The sequence below is a fragment of the Convolutriloba macropyga genome, chromosome 4 (genome assembly GCF_964194025.1).
Source record: "Convolutriloba macropyga chromosome 4, txConMacr16.3, whole genome shotgun sequence".
Classification (NCBI taxonomy): Eukaryota; Metazoa; Xenacoelomorpha; order Acoela; family Convolutidae; genus Convolutriloba; species Convolutriloba macropyga.
In genome coordinates this window covers 74,169,787-74,191,852 of record NC_134471.1, presented here as the reverse complement: position 1 = coordinate 74,191,852, position 22,066 = coordinate 74,169,787, and the positions used below count along the sequence as shown (strand labels likewise).

The window sequence follows — 22,066 nt, the reverse complement described above, 5'->3', positions numbered from 1 at the left end:
CCGGCAAATCAGTGGCAAAAAATGTCTCAAATAATGTTACGATACGACTCACAAAATAGCAAAGTTGAATGCTAATCCGCCTTATTTTTATGTCATTATTTGTTTACCGGACGAAAACATCCAGTATGGTAGAGTAGTTGCTGTCCTAAAGCAAGGCAAGATGGCCGAGCGGTCTAAGGCGCTAGGTTTAGGCCCTAGTATCTTCGGATGCGTGGGTTCGAATCCCACTCTTGTCAAATAGATTTTATTAAAAGATTTTGGAAAGGTTTTCAAGAATCATTCTATTTTGTATAAAAAGTCGCCAAAAGTTTTCTAGGTTGAAATAATCTTGTGTAGTTTACAAGTGGGGAGGAATTTTTGTGGCATTTCGCTACAACATAATTTGTTGAACAAGTAAAATTTGCCCACCTCGGACGAGATCCGGGACCTAAAACCGTACGCACCTAGTTAAATTGGCTCGGAGCCAGACTGAAAAATCAAAACCCAGGTATGGTTCACATTGAGCAACACAAAAAAAAAATTTAGCTGATTGCATTTTCATCACATTCTAGGAAAATCTCAAAGCGTAATAAATCAAAAAGTTTTTACAAAAATGAGATAAAAAGAGTTGATGGATGAAAACTTACAGAGCTGCTAATTATCAATCAAGCATTGCTCAACTTTTGGAACAACCCGTATCATTCTGGGTTTCAGACGACAAGATATCAGCACACCAAAAACATCTACATCCAAAGGTACTTTTGAAGAACCGGCAAATCAGTGGCAAAAAACGTCTCAAATAATGTTACGTTACGACTCACAGAATAACAAAGTTGAATGCTAATCCGCCTTATTTTCATGTCATTATTTGTTTACCGGACGAAAACATCCAGTATGGTAGAGTAGTTGCTATCCTAAAGCAAGGCAAGATAGCCGAGCGGTCCAAGGCGCTAGGTTTAGGCCCTAGTAGCTTCGGATGCGTGGGTTCGAATCCCACTCTTGTCAACTAGATATTATTAAATAATTTTGGAAAGGTTTTCACGAAACATTCTATTTTGTATAAAAAGTCGCTAAAAGTTTTCTTAGTTGAAACAGTGTTGTGTAGTTTACACGTGGGGAGAAATCTTTGTGGCATTTTGCTACAACATAGTTTGTTGAACAAGTAATACTTGCCCCACCTGGACGAGATCCGGGACCTAAAACCGTACGCACCTAGTTAAATTGGCTCGGAGCCAGACTGAAAAATCGAAACCCAAGTATGGGCCACATTGAGCAGCACGAAAAAATTTTTTAGCTGATTGCATTTTCATCACATTCTAGGAAAAAAATCAAAGCGTAATAAATCAAAAAATTTTCATAAAAATGAGAAAAAAAGGGATGATGGATGAAAACTTACAGAGCTGCTAATTATCAATCAAGCATTGCTCATTTTTTGGAGCAACCCGTACCATTCTGGGTTTCAGATGACAAGATATCAGCACAACAAAAACATCTAAATCCAAATGTACTTTTGAAGAACCGATAAATCAGTGGCAAAAAATGTCTCAAATAATGTTACGATACGACTCACAAAATAGCAAAGTTGAATGCTAATCCGCCTTATTTTCATGTCATTATTTGTTCACCGGACGAAAACATCCAGTATGGTAGAGTAGTTGCAGTCCTAAAGCAAGGCAAGATGGCCGAGCGGTCTAAGGCGTTAGGTTTAGGCCCTAGAATCTTCTGAAGCGTGGGTTCGAATCCCACTCTTGTCAACTAGATTTTATTAAGTAATTTTGCAAAGGTTTTCACGAAACATTCTATTTTGTATAAAAAGTCGCTAAAAGTTTTCTTAGTTGAAACAGCGTTGTGTAGTTTACACGTGGGGAGAAATTTTTGAGGCAATTCGCTACAACATAGTTTGTTGAACAAGTAATATTTGCCCACCTCGGACGAGATCCGGGACCTAAAACCGTACGCACCTAGGTAAATTGGCTCGGAGCCAGACTGAAAAATCAAAACCCAGGTATGGTTCACATTGAGCAGCACAAAAAAATTTTTAGCTGATTGCATTTTCATCACATTCTAGGAAAATCTCAAAGCGTAATAAATCAAAAAATTTTTAGAAAAATGAGAAAAAAGATGATGGATGAAAACTTACAGAGCTGCTAATTATCAATCAAGCATTGCTCAACTTTTGGAACAACCCGTATCATTCTGGGTTTCAGACGACAAGATATCAGCACACCAAAAACATCTACATCCAAAGGTACTTTTGAAGAACCGGCAAATCAGTGGCAAAAAACGTCTCCAATAATGTTACGATACGACTCACAAAATAGCAAAGTTGAATGCTAATCCGCCTTATTTTCATGTCATTATTTGTTTACCGGACGAAAACATCCAGTATGGTAGAGTAGTTGCTGTCCTACAGCAAGGCAAGAGGGCCGAGCGGTCTAAGGCGCTAGGTTTAGGCCCTTGTAGCTTGGGATGCGTGGGTTCGAATCCCACTCTTGTCAACTAGATTTTATTAAATAATTTTGAAAAAGTTTTCACGAAACATTCTATTTTGTATAAAAAGTCGCTAAAAGTTTTCTTAGTTGAAACAGTGTTGTGTAGTTTACACGTGGGGAGAAATGTTTGTGGCATTTTGCTACAACATATTTTGTTGAACAAGTAATACTTGCCCCACCTGGACGAGATCCGGGACCTAAAACCGTACGCACCTAGTTAAATTGGCTCGGAGCCAGACTGAAAAATCAAAACCCAGGTATGGGCCACATTGAGCAGCACGAAAAAATTTTTTAGCTGATTGCATTTTCATCACATTCTAGGAAAATCTCAAAGCGTAATGAATCGAAAAATTTTCACAAAAATGAGATAAAAGGGATGATGGATGAAAACTTACAGAGCTGCTAATTATCAATCAAGCATTGCTCAACTTTTGGAGCAACCCGTACCATTCTGGGTTTACGATTCTGACAAGATATCAGCACACCAAAAACATCTACATCCAAAGGTACTTTTGAAGAACCGGCAAATCAGTGGCAAAAAATGTCTCAAATAATGTTACGATACGACTACCAAAATAGCAAAGTTGAATGCTAATCCGCCTTATTTTCATGTCATTATTTGTTTACCGGACGAAAACATCCAGTATGGTAGAGTAGTTGCTGTCCTAAAGCAAGGCAAGATGGCCGAGCGGTCTAAGGCGCTAAGTTTAGGCCCTAGTATCTTCGGATTCGTGGGTTCGAATCCCACTCTTGTCAACTAGATTTTATTAAAAGATTTTGGAAAGGTTTTCAAGAATCATTCTACTTTGTATAAAAAGTCGCTAAAAGTTTTCTAGGTTGAAACAATCTTGTGTAGTTTACAAGTGGGGAGGAATTTTCGTGGCATTTCGCTACAACATAATTTGTTGAACAAGTAATATTTGCCCACCTCGGACGAGACCCGGGACCTAAAACCGTACGCAACTAGTTAAATTGGCTCGGAGCCAGACTGAAAAATCAAAACCCAGGTATGGTTCACATTGAGCAGCACAAAAAAAATTTTAGCTGATTGCATTTTCATCACATTCTAGGAAAATCTCAAAAAGTATTAAATCAAAAAATTTTTACAAAAATGAGAAAAAAGAGATGATGGATGAAAACTTACAGAGCTGCTAATTATCAATCAAGCATTGCTCAACTTTTGGAACAACCCCCCGTATCATTCTGGGTTTCAGACGACAAGATATCAGCACACCAAAAACATCTACATCCAAAAGTACTTTTGAAGAACCGGCAAATCAGTGGCAAAAACGTCTCAAATAATGTTACGATACGACTCACGAAATAGCAAAGTTGAATGCTAATCCGCCTTATTTTCATGTCATTATTTGTTTACCGGACGAAAACATCCAGTATGGTAGAGTAGTTGCTGTCCTAAATCAAGGCAAGACGGCCGAGCGGTCTAAGGCGCTAGGTTTAGGGCCTAGTATCTTCGGATGCGTGGGTTCGAATCCCACTCTTGTCAACTAGATTTTATTAAAAAATTTTGGAAAGGTTTTCACGAAACATTCTATTTCGTATAAAAAGTCGCTAAAAGTTTTCTTAGTTGAAACAGTGTTGTGTAGTTTACACGTGGGGAGAAATTTTTGTGGCATTTCGCTACAACATAGTTTGTTGAACAAGTAATATTTGCCCAGCCCGGACGAGATCCGGGACCTAAAACCGTACGCACCTAGTTAAATTGGCTCGGAGCCAGACTGAAAAATCAAAGTCCAGGTATGGGCCACATTGAGCAGCACGAAAAAAATTTTTAGCTGATTGCATTTTCATCACATTCTAGGAAAATCTCAAAGCGTAATAAATCAAAAAATTTTCTCAAAAATGAGAAAAAAGAGATGATGGATGAAAACTTACAGAGCTGCTAATTATCAATCAAGCATTGCTCAACTTTTGGAACAACCCGTACCATTTTGGATTTCAGACGACAAGATATCAGCACAAAAAAAACATCTACATCCAAAGGTACTTTTGAAGAACCGGCAAATCAGTGGCAAAGATTGTCTCAAATAATGTTACAATAAGACTCACAAAATAGCAAAGTTGAATGCTAATCCGCCTTATTTTCATGTCATTATTTGTTTACCGGACGAAAACATCCAGTATGGTAGAGTAGTTGCTGTCCTAAAGCAAGGCAAGATGGCCGAGCGGTCTAAGGCGCTAGGTTTAGGCCCTAGTATCTTCGGATGGGTAGGTTTGAATCCCACTCTTGTCAACTAGATTTTATTAAATAATTTTGGAAAGGCTTTCACGAAAGATTCTATTTTGTATAAAAAGTCGCTAAAAGTTTTTTTTAGTTGGAACAATGTTGTGTAGTTTACACGTGGGGAGGAATTTTTGTGGCATTTTGCTACAACATAGTTTGTTGAACAAGTAATATTTGCCCAACCCGGACGAGATCCGCGACCTAAAACCGTACGCACCTAGTTATATTGACGCGGAGCCAGACTGAAAAATCAAAACCCAGGTATGGGCCACATTGAGCAGCACGAAAAAAATTTCAACTGATTGCATTTTCATCACATTCTAGGAAAATCTCAAAGCGTGAAAAATCAAAAAAATTTCACAAAAATGAGAAAAAGAGATGATGGATGAAAACTTACAGAGCTGCTAATTATCAATCAAGCATTGCTCAACTTTTGGAACAACCCGTACCATTTTGGGTTTCAGACGACAAGATATCAGCACAACAAAAACATCTACATCCAAAGGTACTTTTGAAGAACCGGCAAATCAGTGGCAAAGAATGTCTCAAATAATGTTACGAAAAGACTCACAAAATAGCAAAGTTGAATGCTAATCCGCCTTATTTTTGTGTCATTATTTGTTTACCGGACAAAAAAATCCAGTATGGTAGAGTAGTTGCTGTCCTAAACCAAGGCAAGAAGGCCGAGCGGTCTAAGGCGCTAGGTTTAGGCCCTAGTATCTTCGGATGGGTAGGTTTGAATCCCACTCATGTCAACTAGATTTTATTAAATAATTTTGGAAAGGCTTTCACGAAACATTCTATTTTGTATAAAAAGTCGCTAAAAGTTTTCTTAGTTGAAACAGTGTTGTGTAGTTTACACGTGGGGAGAAAAGTTTGTGGCATTTTGCTACAACATAGTTCGTTGAACAAGTAATACTTGCCCCACCTGGACGAGATCCGGGACCTAAAACCGTACGCACCTAGTTAAATTGGCTCGGAGCCAGACTGAAAAATCAAAGTCCAGGTATGGGCCACATTGAGCAGCACGAAAAAAATTTTTAGCTGATTGCATTTTCATCACATTCTAGGAAAATCTCAAAGCGTAATAAATCAAAAAATTTTCTCAAAAATGAGAAAAAAGAGATGATGGATGAAAACTTACAGAGCTGCTAATTATCAATCAAGCATTGCTCAACTTTTGGAACAACCCGTACCATTTTGGATTTCAGACGACAAGATATCAGCACAAAAAAAACATCTACATCCAAAGGTACTTTTGAAGAACCGGCAAATCAGTGGCAAAGATTGTCTCAAATAATGTTACAATAAGACTCACAAAATAGCAAAGTTGAATGCTAATCCGCCTTATTTTCATGTCATTATTTGTTTACCGGACGAAAACATCCAGTATGGTAGAGTAGTTGCTGTCCTAAAGCAAGGCAAGATGGCCGAGCGGTCTAAGGCGATAGGTTTAGGCCCTAGTATCTTCGGATGGGTAGGTTTGAATCCCACTCTTGTCAACTAGATTTTATTAAATAATTTTGGAAAGGCTTTCACGAAAGATTCTATTTTGTATAAAAAGTCGCTAAAAGTTTTTTTAGTTGGAACAATGTTGTGTAGTTTACACGTGGGGAGGAATTTTTGTGGCATTTTGCTACAACATAGTTTGTTGAACAAGTAATATTTGCCCAACCCGGACGAGATCCGCGACCTAAAACCGTACGCACCTAGTTATATTGACGCGGAGCCAGACTGAAAAATCAAAACCCAGGTATGGGCCACATTGAGCAGCACGAAAAAAAAATTTCAACTGATTGCATTTTCATCACATTCTAGGAAAATCTCAAAGCGTAAAAAATCAAAAAAAATTCACAAAAATGAGAAAAAGAGATGATGGATGAAAACTTACAGAGCTGCTAATTATCAATCAAGCATTGCTCAACTTTTGGAACAACCCGTACCATTTTGGGTTTCAGACGACAAGATATCAGCACAACAAAAACATCTACATCCAAAGGTACTTTTGAAGAACCGGCAAATCAGTGGCAAAGAATGTCTCAAATAATGTTACGAAAAGACTCACAAAATAGCAAAGTTGAATGCTAATCCGCCTTATTTTTGTGTCATTATTTGTTTACCGGACAAAAAAATCCAGTATGGTAGAGTAGTTGCTGTCCTAAACCAAGGCAAGAAGGCCGAGCGGTCTAAGGCGCTAGGTTTAGGCCCTAGTATCTTCGCATGCGTGGGTTTGAATCCCACTCTTGTCAACTAGATTTTATTAAATAATTTTGGAAAGGCTTTCACGAAATATTCTATTTTGTATAAAAAGTCGCTAAAAGTTTTACTAGTTGAAACAATGTTGTGTAGTTTACACGTGGGGAGGAAATTTTGTGGCATTTTGCTACAACATAGTTTGTTGAACAAGTAATATTTGCCCAACCCAGACGAGATCCGGGACCTAAAACCGTACGCACCTAGTTAAATTGGCGCGGAACCAGACTGAAAAATCAAAACCCAGGTATGGGCCACATTGAGCAGCACGAAAAAAAATTTCAGCTGATTGCATTTTCATCACATTCTAGGAAAATCTCAAAGCGTAATCAATCAAAAAATTTTCAAAAAAATGAGAAAAAGAGATGATGGATGAAAACTTACACAGCTGATAATTATCAATCAAGCATTGCTCAACTTTTGGAACAACCCGTACCATTCTGGGTTTCCGACGACAAGATATCAGCACACCAAAAACATCTACATCCAAAGGTACTTTTGATGAACCGGCAAATCAGTGGCAAAAATGTCTCAAATAATGTTACGATACGACTCACAAAATAGGAAAGTTGAATGCTAATCCGCCTTATTTTCATGTCATTATTTGTTTACCGGACGAAAACATCCAGTATGGTAGAGTAGTTGCTGTCCTAACGTAATTCAAGATGGCCGAGCGGTCTAAGGCGCTAGGTTTAGGCCCTAGTATCTTCGGATGCGTGGTTTTGAATCCCACTCTTGTCAACTAGATTTTATTAAATAATTTTGGAAAGGTTTTCACGAAACTTTCTATTTTGTATAGAAAGTCGCTAAAATTTTTCTTAGTTGAAACAGTGTTGTGTAGTTTACACGTGGGGAGAAATTTTTGTGGCATTTTGCTACAACATAGTTTGTTGAACAAGTAATACTTGCCCCACCCTGACGAGACCCGGGACCTAAAACCGTACGCACCTAGTTAAATTGGCTCGGAGCCAGACCGAAAAATCAAAACCCAGGTATGGGCCACATTGAGCAGCACGAAAAATTTTTTTAGCTGATCGCATTTTCACCCATTCTAGGAAAATCTCAAAGCGTAATAAATCAAAAAATTTTCACAAAAATGAGAAAAAAGAGATGATGGATGAAAACTTACAGAGCTGCTAATTATCAATCAAGCATTGCTCAACTTTTGGAGCAACCCGCACCATTCTGGGTTTCAGACGACAAGATATCAGCACACCAAAAACATCTACATCCAAAGGTACTTTTGAAGAACCGGCAAATCAGTGGCAAAAAATGTCTCAAATAATGTTACGATACGACTCACAAAATAGCAAAGTTGAATGCTAATCCGCCTTATTTTCATGTCATTATTTGTTTACCGGACGAAAACATCCAGTATGGTAGAGTAGTTGCTGTCCTAAACCAAGGCAAGAAGGCCGAGCGGTCTAAGGCGCTAGGTTTAGGCCCTAGTATCTTCGCATGCGTGGGTTTGAATCCCACTCTTGTCAACTAGATTTTATTAAATAATTTTGGAAAGGCTTTCACGAAATATTCTATTTTGTATAAAAAGTCGCTAAAAGTTTTACTAGTTGAAACAATGTTGTGTAGTTTACACGTGGGGAGGAAATTTTGTGGCATTTTGCTACAACATAGTTTGTTGAACAAGTAATATTTGCCCAACCCAGACGAGATCCGGGACCTAAAACCGTACGCACCTAGTTATATTGACGCGGAGCCAGACTGAAAAATCAAAACCCAGGTATGGGCCACATTGAGCAGCACGAAAAAAAAATTTCAACTGATTGCATTTTCATCACATTCTAGGAAAATCTCAAAGCGTAAAAAATCAAAAAAAATTCACAAAAATGAGAAAAAGAGATGATGGATGAAAACTTACAGAGCTGCTAATTATCAATCAAGCATTGCTCAACTTTTGGAACAACCCGTACCATTTTGGGTTTCAGACGACAAGATATCAGCACAACAAAAACATCTACATCCAAAGGTACTTTTGAAGAACCGGCAAATCAGTGGCAAAGAATGTCTCAAATAATGTTACGAAAAGACTCACAAAATAGCAAAGTTGAATGCTAATCCGCCTTATTTTTGTGTCATTATTTGTTTACCGGACAAAAAAATCCAGTATGGTAGAGTAGTTGCTGTCCTAAACCAAGGCAAGAAGGCCGAGCGGTCTAAGGCGCTAGGTTTAGGCCCTAGTATCTTCGCATGCGTGGGTTTGAATCCCACTCTTGTCAACTAGATTTTATTAAATAATTTTGGAAAGGCTTTCACGAAATATTCTATTTTGTATAAAAAGTCGCTAAAAGTTTTACTAGTTGAAACAATGTTGTGTAGTTTACACGTGGGGAGGAAATTTTGTGGCATTTTGCTACAACATAGTTTGTTGAACAAGTAATATTTGCCCAACCCAGACGAGATCCGGGACCTAAAACCGTACGCACCTAGTTAAATTGGCGCGGAACCAGACTGAAAAATCAAAACCCAGGTATGGGCCACATTGAGCAGCACGAAAAAAAATTTCAGCTGATTGCATTTTCATCACATTCTAGGAAAATCTCAAAGCGTAATCAATCAAAAAATTTTCAAAAAAATGAGAAAAAGAGATGATGGATGAAAACTTACACAGCTGATAATTATCAATCAAGCATTGCTCAACTTTTGGAACAACCCGTACCATTCTGGGTTTCCGACGACAAGATATCAGCACACCAAAAACATCTACATCCAAAGGTACTTTTGATGAACCGGCAAATCAGTGGCAAAAATGTCTCAAATAATGTTACGATACGACTCACAAAATAGGAAAGTTGAATGCTAATCCGCCTTATTTTCATGTCATTATTTGTTTACCGGACGAAAACATCCAGTATGGTAGAGTAGTTGCTGTCCTAACGTAATTCAAGATGGCCGAGCGGTCTAAGGCGCTAGGTTTAGGCCCTAGTATCTTCGGATGCGTGGTTTTGAATCCCACTCTTGTCAACTAGATTTTATTAAATAATTTTGGAAAGGTTTTCACGAAACTTTCTATTTTGTATAGAAAGTCGCTAAAATTTTTCTTAGTTGAAACAGTGTTGTGTAGTTTACACGTGGGGAGAAATTTTTGTGGCATTTTGCTACAACATAGTTTGTTGAACAAGTAATACTTGCCCCACCCTGACGAGACCCGGGACCTAAAACCGTACGCACCTAGTTAAATTGGCTCGGAGCCAGACCGAAAAATCAAAACCCAGGTATGGGCCACATTGAGCAGCACGAAAAATTTTTTTAGCTGATCGCATTTTCACCCATTCTAGGAAAATCTCAAAGCGTAATAAATCAAAAAATTTTCACAAAAATGAGAAAAAAGAGATGATGGATGAAAACTTACAGAGCTGCTAATTATCAATCAAGCATTGCTCAACTTTTGGAGCAACCCGCACCATTCTGGGTTTCAGACGACAAGATATCAGCACACCAAAAACATCTACATCCAAAGGTACTTTTGAAGAACCGGCAAATCAGTGGCAAAAAATGTCTCAAATAATGTTACGATACGACTCACAAAATAGCAAAGTTGAATGCTAATCCGCCTTATTTTCATGTCATTATTTGTTTACCGGACGAAAACATCCAGTATGGTAGAGTAGTTGCTGTCCTAAACCAAGGCAAGAAGGCCGAGCGGTCTAAGGCGCTAGGTTTAGGCCCTAGTATCTTCGCATGCGTGGGTTTGAATCCCACTCTTGTCAACTAGATTTTATTAAATAATTTTGGAAAGGCTTTCACGAAATATTCTATTTTGTATAAAAAGTCGCTAAAAGTTTTACTAGTTGAAACAATGTTGTGTAGTTTACACGTGGGGAGGAAATTTTGTGGCATTTTGCTACAACATAGTTTGTTGAACAAGTAATATTTGCCCAACCCAGACGAGATCCGGGACCTAAAACCGTACGCACCTAGTTAAATTGGCGCGGAACCAGACTGAAAAATCAAAACCCAGGTATGGGCCACATTGAGCAGCACGAAAAAAAATTTCAGCTGATTGCATTTTCATCACATTCTAGGAAAATCTCAAAGCGTAATCAATCAAAAAATTTTCAAAAAAATGAGAAAAAGAGATGATGGATGAAAACTTACACAGCTGATAATTATCAATCAAGCATTGCTCAACTTTTGGAACAACCCGTACCATTCTGGGTTTCCGACGACAAGATATCAGCACACCAAAAACATCTACATCCAAAGGTACTTTTGATGAACCGGCAAATCAGTGGCAAAAATGTCTCAAATAATGTTACGATACGACTCACAAAATAGGAAAGTTGAATGCTAATCCGCCTTATTTTCATGTCATTATTTGTTTACCGGACGAAAACATCCAGTATGGTAGAGTAGTTGCTGTCCTAACGTAATTCAAGATGGCCGAGCGGTCTAAGGCGCTAGGTTTAGGCCCTAGTATCTTCGGATGCGTGGTTTTGAATCCCACTCTTGTCAACTAGATTTTATTAAATAATTTTGGAAAGGTTTTCACGAAACTTTCTATTTTGTATAGAAAGTCGCTAAAATTTTTCTTAGTTGAAACAGTGTTGTGTAGTTTACACGTGGGGAGAAATTTTTGTGGCATTTTGCTACAACATAGTTTGTTGAACAAGTAATACTTGCCCCACCCTGACGAGACCCGGGACCTAAAACCGTACGCACCTAGTTAAATTGGCTCGGAGCCAGACCGAAAAATCAAAACCCAGGTATGGGCCACATTGAGCAGCACGAAAAATTTTTTTAGCTGATCGCATTTTCACCCATTCTAGGAAAATCTCAAAGCGTAATAAATCAAAAAATTTTCACAAAAATGAGAAAAAAGAGATGATGGATGAAAACTTACAGAGCTGCTAATTATCAATCAAGCATTGCTCAACTTTTGGAGCAACCCGCACCATTCTGGGTTTCAGACGACAAGATATCAGCACACCAAAAACATCTACATCCAAAGGTACTTTTGAAGAACCGGCAAATCAGTGGCAAAAAATGTCTCAAATAATGTTACGATACGACTCACAAAATAGCAAAGTTGAATGCTAATCCGCCTTATTTTCATGTCATTATTTGTTTACCGGACGAAAACATCCAGTATGGTAGAGTAGTTGCTGTCCTAAAGCAAGGCAAGATGGCCGAGCGGTCTAAGGCGCTAGGTTTAGGCCCTAGTATCTTCGGATGCGTGGGTTCGAATCCCACTCTTGTCAAATAGATTTTATTAAAAGATTTTGGAAAGGTTTTCAAGAATCATTCTATTTTGTATAAAAAGTCACTAAAAGTTTTCTAGGTTGAAACAATCTTGTGTAGTTTACAAGTGGGGAGGAATTTTTGTGGCATTTCGCTAGAACATAATTTGTTGAACAAGTAATATTTGCCCACCTCGGACGAGATCCGGGACCTAAAACCGTACGCACCTAGTTAAATTGGCTCGGAGCCAGACTGAAAAATCAAAACCCAGGTATGGTTCACATTGAGCAACACAAAAAAAATTTTTAGCTGATTGCATTTTTATCACATTCTAGGAAAATCTCAAAGCGTAATAAATCAAAAAGTTTTTACAAAAATGAGATAAAAAGAGTTGATGGATGAAAACTTACAGAGCTGCTAATTATCAATCAAGCATTGCTCAACTTTTGGAACAACCCGTACCATTCTGGGTTTCCGACGACAAGATATCAGCACACCAAAAACATCTACATCCAAAGGTACTTTTGAAGAACCGGCAAATCAGTGGCAAAAAACGTCTCAAATAATGTTACGTTACGGCTCACAAAATAGCAAAGTTGAATGCTAATCCGCCTTATTTTCATGTCATTATTTGTTTACCGGACAAAAACATCCAGTATGGTAGAGTAGTTGCTATCCTAAAGCAAGGCAAGATAGCCGAGCGGTCTAAGGCTCTAGGTTTAGGCCCTAGTAGCTTCGTATGCGTGGGTTCGAATCCCACTCTTGTCAACTAGATATTATTAAATAATTTTGGAAAGGTTTTCACGAAACATTCTATTTTGTATAAAAAGTCGCTAAAAGTTTTCTTAGTTGAAACAGTGTTGTGTAGTTTACACGTGGGGAGAAATGTTTGTGGCATTTTGCTACAACATAGTTTGTTGAACAAGTAATACTTGCCCCACCTGGACGAGATCCGGGACCTAAAACCGTACGCACCTAGTTAAATTGGCTCGGAGCCAGACTGAAAAATCGAAACCCAAGTATGGGCCACATTGAGCAGCACGAAAAAATTTTTTAGCTGATTGCATTTTCATCACATTCTAGGAAAAAAATCAAAGCGTAATAAATCAAAAAATTTTCATAAAAATGAGAAAAAAAGGGATGATGGATGAAAACTTACAGAGCTGCTAATTATCAATCAAGCATTGCTCAACTTTTGGAGCAACCCGTACCATTCTGGGTTTTAGATGACAAGATATCAGCACACCAAAAACATCTACATCCAAAGGTACTTTTGAAGAACCGGGCAAATCAAAAGCAAAAAATGTCTTAAATAATGTTACGATACGACTCACAAAATAGCAAAGTTGAATGCTAATCCGCCTTATTTTCATGTCATTATTTGTTTACCGGACGAAAACATCCAGGATGGTAGAGTAGTTGCTGTCCTAAGGCAAGGCAAGATGGCCGAGCGGTCTAAGGCGCTAGGTTTAGGCCCTAGTATCTTCGGATGCGTGGGTTCGAATCCCACTCTTGTCAAATAGATTTTATTAAAAGATTTTGGAAAGGTTTTCAAGAATCATTCTATTTTGTATAAAAAGTCACTAAAAGTTTTCTAGGTTGAAACAATCTTGTGTAGTTTACAAGTGGGGAGGAATTTTTGTGGCATTTCGCTAGAACATAATTTGTTGAACAAGTAATATTTGCCCACCTCGGACGAGATCCGGGACCTAAAACCGTACGCACCTAGTTAAATTGGCTCGGAGCCAGACTGAAAAATCAAAACCCAGGTATGGTTCACATTGAGCAACACAAAAAAAATTTTTAGCTGATTGCATTTTTATCACATTCTAGGAAAATCTCAAAGCGTAATAAATCAAAAAGTTTTTACAAAAATGAGATAAAAAGAGTTGATGGATGAAAACTTACAGAGCTGCTAATTATCAATCAAGCATTGCTCAACTTTTGGAACAACCCGTACCATTCTGGGTTTCCGACGACAAGATATCAGCACACCAAAAACATCTACATCCAAAGGTACTTTTGAAGAACCGGCAAATCAGTGGCAAAAAACGTCTCAAATAATGTTACGTTACGGCTCACAAAATAGCAAAGTTGAATGCTAATCCGCCTTATTTTCATGTCATTATTTGTTTACCGGACAAAAACATCCAGTATGGTAGAGTAGTTGCTATCCTAAAGCAAGGCAAGATAGCCGAGCGGTCTAAGGCTCTAGGTTTAGGCCCTAGTAGCTTCGTATGCGTGGGTTCGAATCCCACTCTTGTCAACTAGATATTATTAAATAATTTTGGAAAGGTTTTCACGAAACATTCTATTTTGTATAAAAAGTCGCTAAAAGTTTTCTTAGTTGAAACAGTGTTGTGTAGTTTACACGTGGGGAGAAATGTTTGTGGCATTTTGCTACAACATAGTTTGTTGAACAAGTAATACTTGCCCCACCTGGACGAGATCCGGGACCTAAAACCGTACGCACCTAGTTAAATTGGCTCGGAGCCAGACTGAAAAATCGAAACCCAAGTATGGGCCACATTGAGCAGCACGAAAAAATTTTTTAGCTGATTGCATTTTCATCACATTCTAGGAAAAAAATCAAAGCGTAATAAATCAAAAAATTTTCATAAAAATGAGAAAAAAAGGGATGATGGATGAAAACTTACAGAGCTGCTAATTATCAATCAAGCATTGCTCAACTTTTGGAGCAACCCGTACCATTCTGGGTTTTAGATGACAAGATATCAGCACACCAAAAACATCTACATCCAAAGGTACTTTTGAAGAACCGGCAAATCAGTGGCAAAAAATGTCTTAAATAATGTTACGATACGACTCACAAATAGCAAAGTTGAATGCTAATCCGCCTTATTTTCATGTCATTATTTGTATACCGGACGAAAACATCCAGTATGGTAGAGTAGTTGCTGTCCTAAAGCAAGGCAAGATGGCCGAGCGGTCTAAGGCGTTAGGTTTAGGCCCTAGAATCTTCTGAAGCGTGGGTTCGAATCCCAATCTTGTCAACTAGATTTTATTAAGTAATTTTGGAAAGGTTTTCACGAAACATTCTATTTTGTATAGAAAGTCGCTAAAAGTTTTTTAGTTGAAACAGTGTTATGTAGTTTACACGTGGGAAGAAATTTTTGTGGCATTTTGCTACAACATAGTTTGTTGAACAAGTAATACTTGCCCCACCCGGACGAGATCCGGGACCTAAAACCGTACGCACCTAGTTAAATTGGCTCGGAGCCCGACTGAAAAATCAAAACCCAGGTAAGGGCCACATTGAGCAGCACAAAAAATTTTTTTAGCTGATTGCATTTTCATCACATTCTAGGAAAATCTCAAAGCGTAATAAATCAAAAAAATTTCACAAAAATGAGAAAAAGAGATGATGGATGAAAACTTACAGAGCTGCTAATTATCAATCAAGCATTGCTCAACTTTTGGAGCAACCCGTACCATTCTGGGTTTCAGATGACAAGATATCAGCACAACAAAAACATCTAAATCCAAATGTACTTTTGAAGAACCGGTAAATCAGTGGCAAAAAATGTCTCAAATAATGTTACGATACGACTCACATAATAGCAAAGTTGAATGCTAATCCGCCTTATTTTCATGTCATTATTTGTTTACCGGACGAAAACATCCAGTATGGTAGAGTAGTTGCAGTCCTAAAGCAAGGCAAGATGGCCGAGCGGTCTAAGGCGTTAGGTTTAGGCCCTAGAATCTTCTGAAGCGTGGGTTCGAATCCCACTCTTGTCAACTAGATTTTATTAAGTAATTTTGGAAAGGTTTCACGAAACATTCTATTTTGTATAAAAAGTCGCTAAAAGTTTTCTTAGTTGAAACAGTGTTGTGTAGTTTACACGTGGGGAGGAATTTTTGTGGCATTTCGCTACAACATAATTTGTTGAACAAGTAATATTTGCCCACCTCGGACGAGATCCGGGACCTAAAACCGTACGCACCTAGGTAAATTGGCTCGGAGCCAGACTGAAAAATCAAAACCCAGGTATGGTTCACATTGAGCAGCACAAAAAAATTTTTAGCTGATTGCATTTTCATCACATTCTAGGAAAATCTCAAAGCGTAATAAATCAAAAAATTTTTAGAAAAATGAGAAAAAAGATGATGGATGAAAACTTACAGAGCTGCTAATTATCAATCAAGCATTGCTCAACTTTTGGAACAACCCGTATCATTCTGGGTTTCGGACGACAAGATATCAGCACACCAAAAACATCTACATCCAAAGGTACTTTTGAAGAACCGGCAAATCAGTGGCAAAAAACGTCTCAAATAATGTTACGATACGACTCACAAAATAGCAAAGTTGAATGCTAATCCGCCTTATTTTCATGTCATTATTTGTTTACCGGACGAAAACATCAAGTATGGTAGAGTAGTTGCTGTCCTAAAGCAAGGCAAGATGGCCGAGCGGTCTAAGGCGCTAGGTTTAGGCCCTAGTAGCTTCGGATGCGTGGTTTCGAATCCCACTCTTGTCCACTAGATTTTATTAAATAATTTTGGTAAGGTTTTCACGAAACATTCTATTTTGTATAAAAAGTCGCTAAAAGTTTTCTTAGTTGAAACAGTGTTGTGTAGTTTACACGTGGGGAGAAAAGTTTGTGGCATTTTGCTACAACATAGTTTGTTGAACAAGTAATACTTGCCCCACCTGGACGAGATCCGGGACCTAAAACCGTACGCACCTAGTTAAATTGGCTCGGAGCCAGACTGAGAAATCAAACCCCAGGTATGGGCCACATTGAGCAGCACGAAAAAATTTTTTAGCTGATTGCATTTTCATCACATTCTAGGAAAATCTCAAAGCGCAATAAATCAAAAAATTCTCACAAAAATGAGAAAAAAGGGATGATGGATGAAAACTTACGGAGCTGCTAATTATCAATCAAGCATTGCTCAGCTTTTGGAGCAACCCGTACCATTCTGGGTTTCAGATGACAAGATATCAGCACACCAAAAACATCTACATCCAAAGGTACTTTTGAAGAACCGGGCAAATCAAAAGCAAAAAATGTCTTAAATAATGTTACGATACGACTCACAAAATAGCAAAGTTGAATGCTAATCCGCCTTATTTTCATGTCATTATTTGTTTACCGGACGAAAACATCCAGGATGGTAGAGTAGTTGCTGTCCTAAGGCAAGGCAAGATGGCCGAGCGGTCTAAGGCGCTAGGTTTAGGCCCTAGTATCTTCGGATGCGTGGAATCGCAGCCCACTCTTGTCAACTAGATTTTATTAAATAATTTTCGAAAGGTTTTCACGAAACATTCTATTTTGTATAAAAAGTCGCTAAAAGTTTTCTTAGTTGAAACAGTGTTGTGTAGTTTACACGTGGGGAGAAAAGTTTGTGGCATTTTGCTACAACATAGTTTGTTGAACAAGTAATACTTGCCCCACCTGGACGAGATCCGGGTCCTAAAACCGTACGCACCTAGTTAAATTGGCTCGGAGCCAGACTGAAAAATCAAAACCCAGGTATGGGCCACATTGAGCAGCACGAAAATTTTTTTTAGCTGATTGCATTTTCATCACATTCTAGGAAAATCTCAAAGCGTACTAAATTAAAAAATTCTCACAAAAATGAGAAAAAAGGGATGATGGATGAAAACTTACAGAGCTGCTAATTATCAATCAAGCATTGCTCAACTTTTGGAGCAACCCGTACCATTCTGGGTTTCAGATGACAAGATATCAGCACACCAAAAACATCTACATCCAAAGGTACTTTTGAAGAACCGGCAAATCAATAGCAAAAAATATCTTAAATAATGTTACGATACGACTCACAAAATAGCAAAGTTGAATGCTAATCCGCCTTATTTTCATGTCATTATTTGTTCACCGGACGAAAACATCCAGCATGGTAGAGTAGTTGCTGTCCTAAGGCAAGGCAAGATGGCCGAGCGAAATAAGGCGCTAGGTTTAGGCCCTGGAATCTTCGGAAGCATGGGTTCGAATCCCACTCTTGTCAACTAGATTTTATTAAGTAATTTTGGAAAGGTTTTCACGAAACATTCTATTTTGTATACAAAGTCGCTAAAAGTTTTCTTAGTTGAAACATTGTTGTGTAGTTTACACGTGGGGAGAAATGTTTGTGGCATTTTGCTACAACATAGTTTGTTGAACAAGCAAAATTTGCCCAACCGGACCAGATCCGGGACCTAAAACGGTAAACACCTAGTTAAACTGGCTCCGAGCCAGACTGAAAAAACAAAACCCAGGTATGGGTCACATTGAGCAGCACAAAACAATTTCAGCTGATTGCATTTTCATCACATTCTAGGAAAATCTCAAAGCGTAATAAATCAAAAAAAATTTCACAAAAATGAGAAAAAAGAGATGATGGATGAGAACTTACAGAGCTGATAATTATCAATCAAGCATTGCTCAACTTTTGGAACAACCCGTACCATTTTGGGTTTCAGACGACAAGATATCAGCACACCAAAAACATCTACATCTAAAGGTACTTTTGAAGAACCGGCAAACCAGTGCCAAAAAATGTCTCAAAAAATGTTACGATACGACTCACAAAAAACAAAGTTGAATGCTAATCCGCATTATTTTCATGTCATTATTTGTTTACCGGACGAAAACATCCCGTATGGTAGAGTAGTTGCTGTCCTAAAGCAAGGCAAGATGGCCGAGCGGTCTAAGGCGCTAGGTTTAGGCCCTAGTATCTTCGGATGCGTGGGTTCGAATCCCACTCTTGTCAACTAGATTTTATTAAAAGATTTTGGAAAGGTTCTCAAGAATCATTCTATTTTGTAAAAAAAGTCGCTAAAAGTTTTCTAGGTTGACACAATCTTGTGTAGTTTACAAGTGGGGAGGAATTTTTGTGGCATTTCGCTACAACGTAATTTGTTGAACAAGTAATATTTGCCAACCTCGGACGAGATCCGGGACCTAAAACCGTACGCACCTAGTTAAATTGGCTCGGAGCCAGACTGAAAAATCAAAACCCAGGTATGGGCCACATTGAGCAGCACGAAAAATTTTTTTAGCTGATTTCATTTTCATCACATTCTAGGAAAATCTCAAAGCGTAATAAATCAAAAAATTCTCACAAAAACGAGAAAAAAGGGATGATGGATGAAAACTTACAGAGCTGCTAATTATCAATCAAGCATTGCTCAACTTTTGGAGCAACCCGTACCATTCTGGGTTTCAGATGACAAGATATCAGCACACCAAAAACATCTACATCCAAAGGTACTTTTGAAGAACCGGCAAATCAATAGCAAAAAATATCTTAAATAATGTTACGATACGACTCACAAAATAGCAAAGTTGAATGCTAATCCGCCTTATTTTCATGTCATTATTTGTTCACCGGACGAAAACATCCAGCATGGTAGAGTAGTTGCTGTCCTAAGGCAAGGCAAGATGGCCGAGCGAAATAAGGCGCTAGGTTTAGGCCCTGGAATCTTCGGAAGCGTGGGTTCGAATCCCACTCTTGTCAACTAGATTTTATTAAGTAATTTTGGAAAGGTTTTCACGAAACATTCTATTTTGTATACAAAGTCGCTAAAAGTTTTCTTAGTTGAAACATTGTTGTGTAGTTTACACGTGGGGAGAAATGTTTGTGGCATTTTGCTACAACATAGTTTGTTGAACAAGCAAAATTTGCCCAACCGGACCAGATCCGGGACCTAAAACGGTGAACACCTAGTTAAACTGGCTCCGAGCCAGACTGAAAAAACAAAACCCAGGTATGGGTCACATTGAGCAGCACAAAACAATTTCAGCTGATTGCATTTTCATCACATTCTAGGAAAATCTCAAAGCGTAATAAATCAAAAAAAATTTCACAAAAATGAGAAAAAAGAGATGATGGATGAGAACTTACAGAGCTGATAATTATCAATCAAGCATTGCTCAACTTTTGGAACAACCCGTACCATTTTGGGTTTCAGACGACAAGATATCAGCACACCAAAAACATCTACATCTAAAGGTACTTTTGAAGAACCGGCAAACCAGTGCCAAAAAATGTCTCAAAAAATGTTACGATACGACTCACAAAAAACAAAGTTGAATGCTAATCCGCATTATTTTCATGTCATTATTTGTTTACCGGACGAAAACATCCCGTATGGTAGAGTAGTTGCTGTCCTAAAGCAAGGCAAGATGGCCGAGCGGTCTAAGGCGCTAGGTTTAGGCCCTAGTATCTTCGGATGCGTGGGTTCGAATCCCACTCTTGTCAACTAGATTTTATTAAAAGATTTTGGAAAGGTTCTCAAGAATCATTCTATTTTGTAAAAAAAGTCGCTAAAAGTTTTCTAGGTTGACACAATCTTGTGTAGTTTACAAGTGGGGAGGAATTTTTGTGGCATTTCGCTACAACGTAATTTGTTGAACAAGTAATATTTGCCAACCTCGGACGAGATCCGGGACCTAAAACCGTACGCACCTAGTTAAATTGGCTCGGAGCCAGACTGAAAAATCAAAACCCAGGTATGGGCCACATTGAGCAGCACGAAAAATTTTTTTAGCTGATTTCATTTTCATCACATTCTAGGAAAATCTCAAAGCGTAATAAATCAAAAAATTCTCAAAAAAACGAGAAAAAAGGGATGATGGATGAAAACTTACAGAGCTGCTAATTATCAATCAAGCATTGCTCAACTTTTGGAGCAACCCGTACCATTCTGGGTTTCAGATGACAAGATATCAGCACACCAAAAACATCTACATCCAAAGGTACTTTTGAAGAACCGGCAAATCAATAGTAAAAAATGTCTTAAATAATGTTACGATACGACTCACACAATAGCTAAGTTGAATGCTAATCCGCCTTATTTTCAAGCCATTATTCGTTTACCGGACGGTACCATCCAGTATGGTAGAGTAGTTGCTGTCCTAAATCTAGGCAAGATGGCCGAGCGGTCTAATGCGCTAGGTTTAGGCCCTAGTATCTTCGGATGCGTGGGTTCGAATCCCACTCTTGTCAACTATATTTTATTAAATAATTTTGGAAACGTTTTCACGAAACATTCTATTTCGTATAAAAAGTCGCTAAAAGTTTTCTTAGTTGAAACAGTGTTTTGTAGTTTACACGTGGGGAGAAATTTTTGTGGCATTTTGCTACAACATAGTTTGTTGAACAAGTAATATTTGCCCAGCCCGGACGAGATCCGGGACCTAAAACCGTACGCACCTAGTTAAATTGGCTCGGAGCCAGACTGCAAAATCAAAGTACAGGTATGGGCCACATTGAGCAGCACGAAAAAAAAAATTTTAGCTGATTGCATTTTCATCACATTCTAGGAAAACCTCAAAGCGTAATAAATCAAAAAAATTTCACAAAAATGAGAAAAAAAAGATGATGGATGAAAACTTACAGAGCTGCTAATTCTCAATCAAGCATTGCTCAACTCTTGGAACAACCCGTACCATTCTGGGTTTCAGACGACAAGATATCAGCTCACCAAAAACATCTACATCCAAAGGTACTTTTGAAGAACCGGCAAATCAGTGGCAAAAATGTCTCAAATAATGTTACGATACGACTCACAAAATAGCAAAGTTGAATGCTAATCCGCCTTATTTTCATGTCATTATTTGTTTACCGGAAGAAAACATCCAGTATGGTAGAGTAGTTGCTGACCTAAAGCAAGGCAAGATGGCCGAGGGGTCTAAGGCGCTATGGTTAGGCCCTAGTATCTTCGGATGCGTGAGTTCGAATCCCACTCTTGTCAACTAGATTTTATTAAAAGATTTTGGAAAGGTTTTCACGAATCAATCTATTTTGTATAAAAAGTCGCTAAAGTTTTCTTAGTTGAAACAATCTTGTGTAGTTTACACGTGGGGAGAAATTTTTATTGCATTTTGCTACAACATAATTTGTTGAACAAGTAATAATTGCCCACCTCGGA

The 22,066-nt window shown here is 38.3% G+C and overlaps 1 protein-coding gene and 20 non-coding genes across 21 annotated transcripts in view; 20 read left to right on the top strand and 1 right to left on the bottom strand.

The window, feature by feature from the left end:
- The window catches only part of LOC142338168 (proteasome adapter and scaffold protein ECM29-like), a 198,860-nt gene that overhangs the window by 41,780 nt on the left and 135,014 nt on the right, over positions 1-22,066 (bottom strand). The window lies entirely within an intron of this gene.
- Positions 155-236, top strand: Trnal-uag (transfer RNA leucine (anticodon UAG)). The gene has a single exon. It is a non-coding gene; the product is annotated as a tRNA-Leu (tRNA).
- Trnal-uag (transfer RNA leucine (anticodon UAG)) lies at positions 903-984 on the top strand. The gene has a single exon. It is a non-coding gene; the product is annotated as a tRNA-Leu (tRNA).
- On the top strand, positions 1,652-1,733 carry Trnal-uag (transfer RNA leucine (anticodon UAG)). The gene has a single exon. It is a non-coding gene; the product is annotated as a tRNA-Leu (tRNA).
- On the top strand, positions 3,146-3,227 carry Trnal-uag (transfer RNA leucine (anticodon UAG)). The gene has a single exon. It is a non-coding gene; the product is annotated as a tRNA-Leu (tRNA).
- Positions 3,894-3,975, top strand: Trnal-uag (transfer RNA leucine (anticodon UAG)). Its single transcript has one exon. It is a non-coding gene; the product is annotated as a tRNA-Leu (tRNA).
- Trnal-uag (transfer RNA leucine (anticodon UAG)) lies at positions 4,641-4,722 on the top strand. Its single transcript has one exon. It is a non-coding gene; the product is annotated as a tRNA-Leu (tRNA).
- Positions 6,881-6,962, top strand: Trnal-uag (transfer RNA leucine (anticodon UAG)). The gene has a single exon. It is a non-coding gene; the product is annotated as a tRNA-Leu (tRNA).
- On the top strand, positions 8,372-8,453 carry Trnal-uag (transfer RNA leucine (anticodon UAG)). The gene has a single exon. It is a non-coding gene; the product is annotated as a tRNA-Leu (tRNA).
- Trnal-uag (transfer RNA leucine (anticodon UAG)) lies at positions 9,119-9,200 on the top strand. The gene has a single exon. It is a non-coding gene; the product is annotated as a tRNA-Leu (tRNA).
- Trnal-uag (transfer RNA leucine (anticodon UAG)) lies at positions 10,610-10,691 on the top strand. Its single transcript has one exon. It is a non-coding gene; the product is annotated as a tRNA-Leu (tRNA).
- Trnal-uag (transfer RNA leucine (anticodon UAG)) lies at positions 12,101-12,182 on the top strand. The gene has a single exon. It is a non-coding gene; the product is annotated as a tRNA-Leu (tRNA).
- On the top strand, positions 12,849-12,930 carry Trnal-uag (transfer RNA leucine (anticodon UAG)). Its single transcript has one exon. It is a non-coding gene; the product is annotated as a tRNA-Leu (tRNA).
- On the top strand, positions 13,599-13,680 carry Trnal-uag (transfer RNA leucine (anticodon UAG)). Its single transcript has one exon. It is a non-coding gene; the product is annotated as a tRNA-Leu (tRNA).
- Trnal-uag (transfer RNA leucine (anticodon UAG)) lies at positions 14,347-14,428 on the top strand. Its single transcript has one exon. It is a non-coding gene; the product is annotated as a tRNA-Leu (tRNA).
- Positions 15,095-15,176, top strand: Trnal-uag (transfer RNA leucine (anticodon UAG)). The gene has a single exon. It is a non-coding gene; the product is annotated as a tRNA-Leu (tRNA).
- On the top strand, positions 15,840-15,921 carry Trnal-uag (transfer RNA leucine (anticodon UAG)). Its single transcript has one exon. It is a non-coding gene; the product is annotated as a tRNA-Leu (tRNA).
- On the top strand, positions 18,822-18,903 carry Trnal-uag (transfer RNA leucine (anticodon UAG)). The gene has a single exon. It is a non-coding gene; the product is annotated as a tRNA-Leu (tRNA).
- Trnal-uag (transfer RNA leucine (anticodon UAG)) lies at positions 19,569-19,650 on the top strand. Its single transcript has one exon. It is a non-coding gene; the product is annotated as a tRNA-Leu (tRNA).
- Trnal-uag (transfer RNA leucine (anticodon UAG)) lies at positions 20,313-20,394 on the top strand. The gene has a single exon. It is a non-coding gene; the product is annotated as a tRNA-Leu (tRNA).
- On the top strand, positions 21,060-21,141 carry Trnal-uag (transfer RNA leucine (anticodon UAG)). Its single transcript has one exon. It is a non-coding gene; the product is annotated as a tRNA-Leu (tRNA).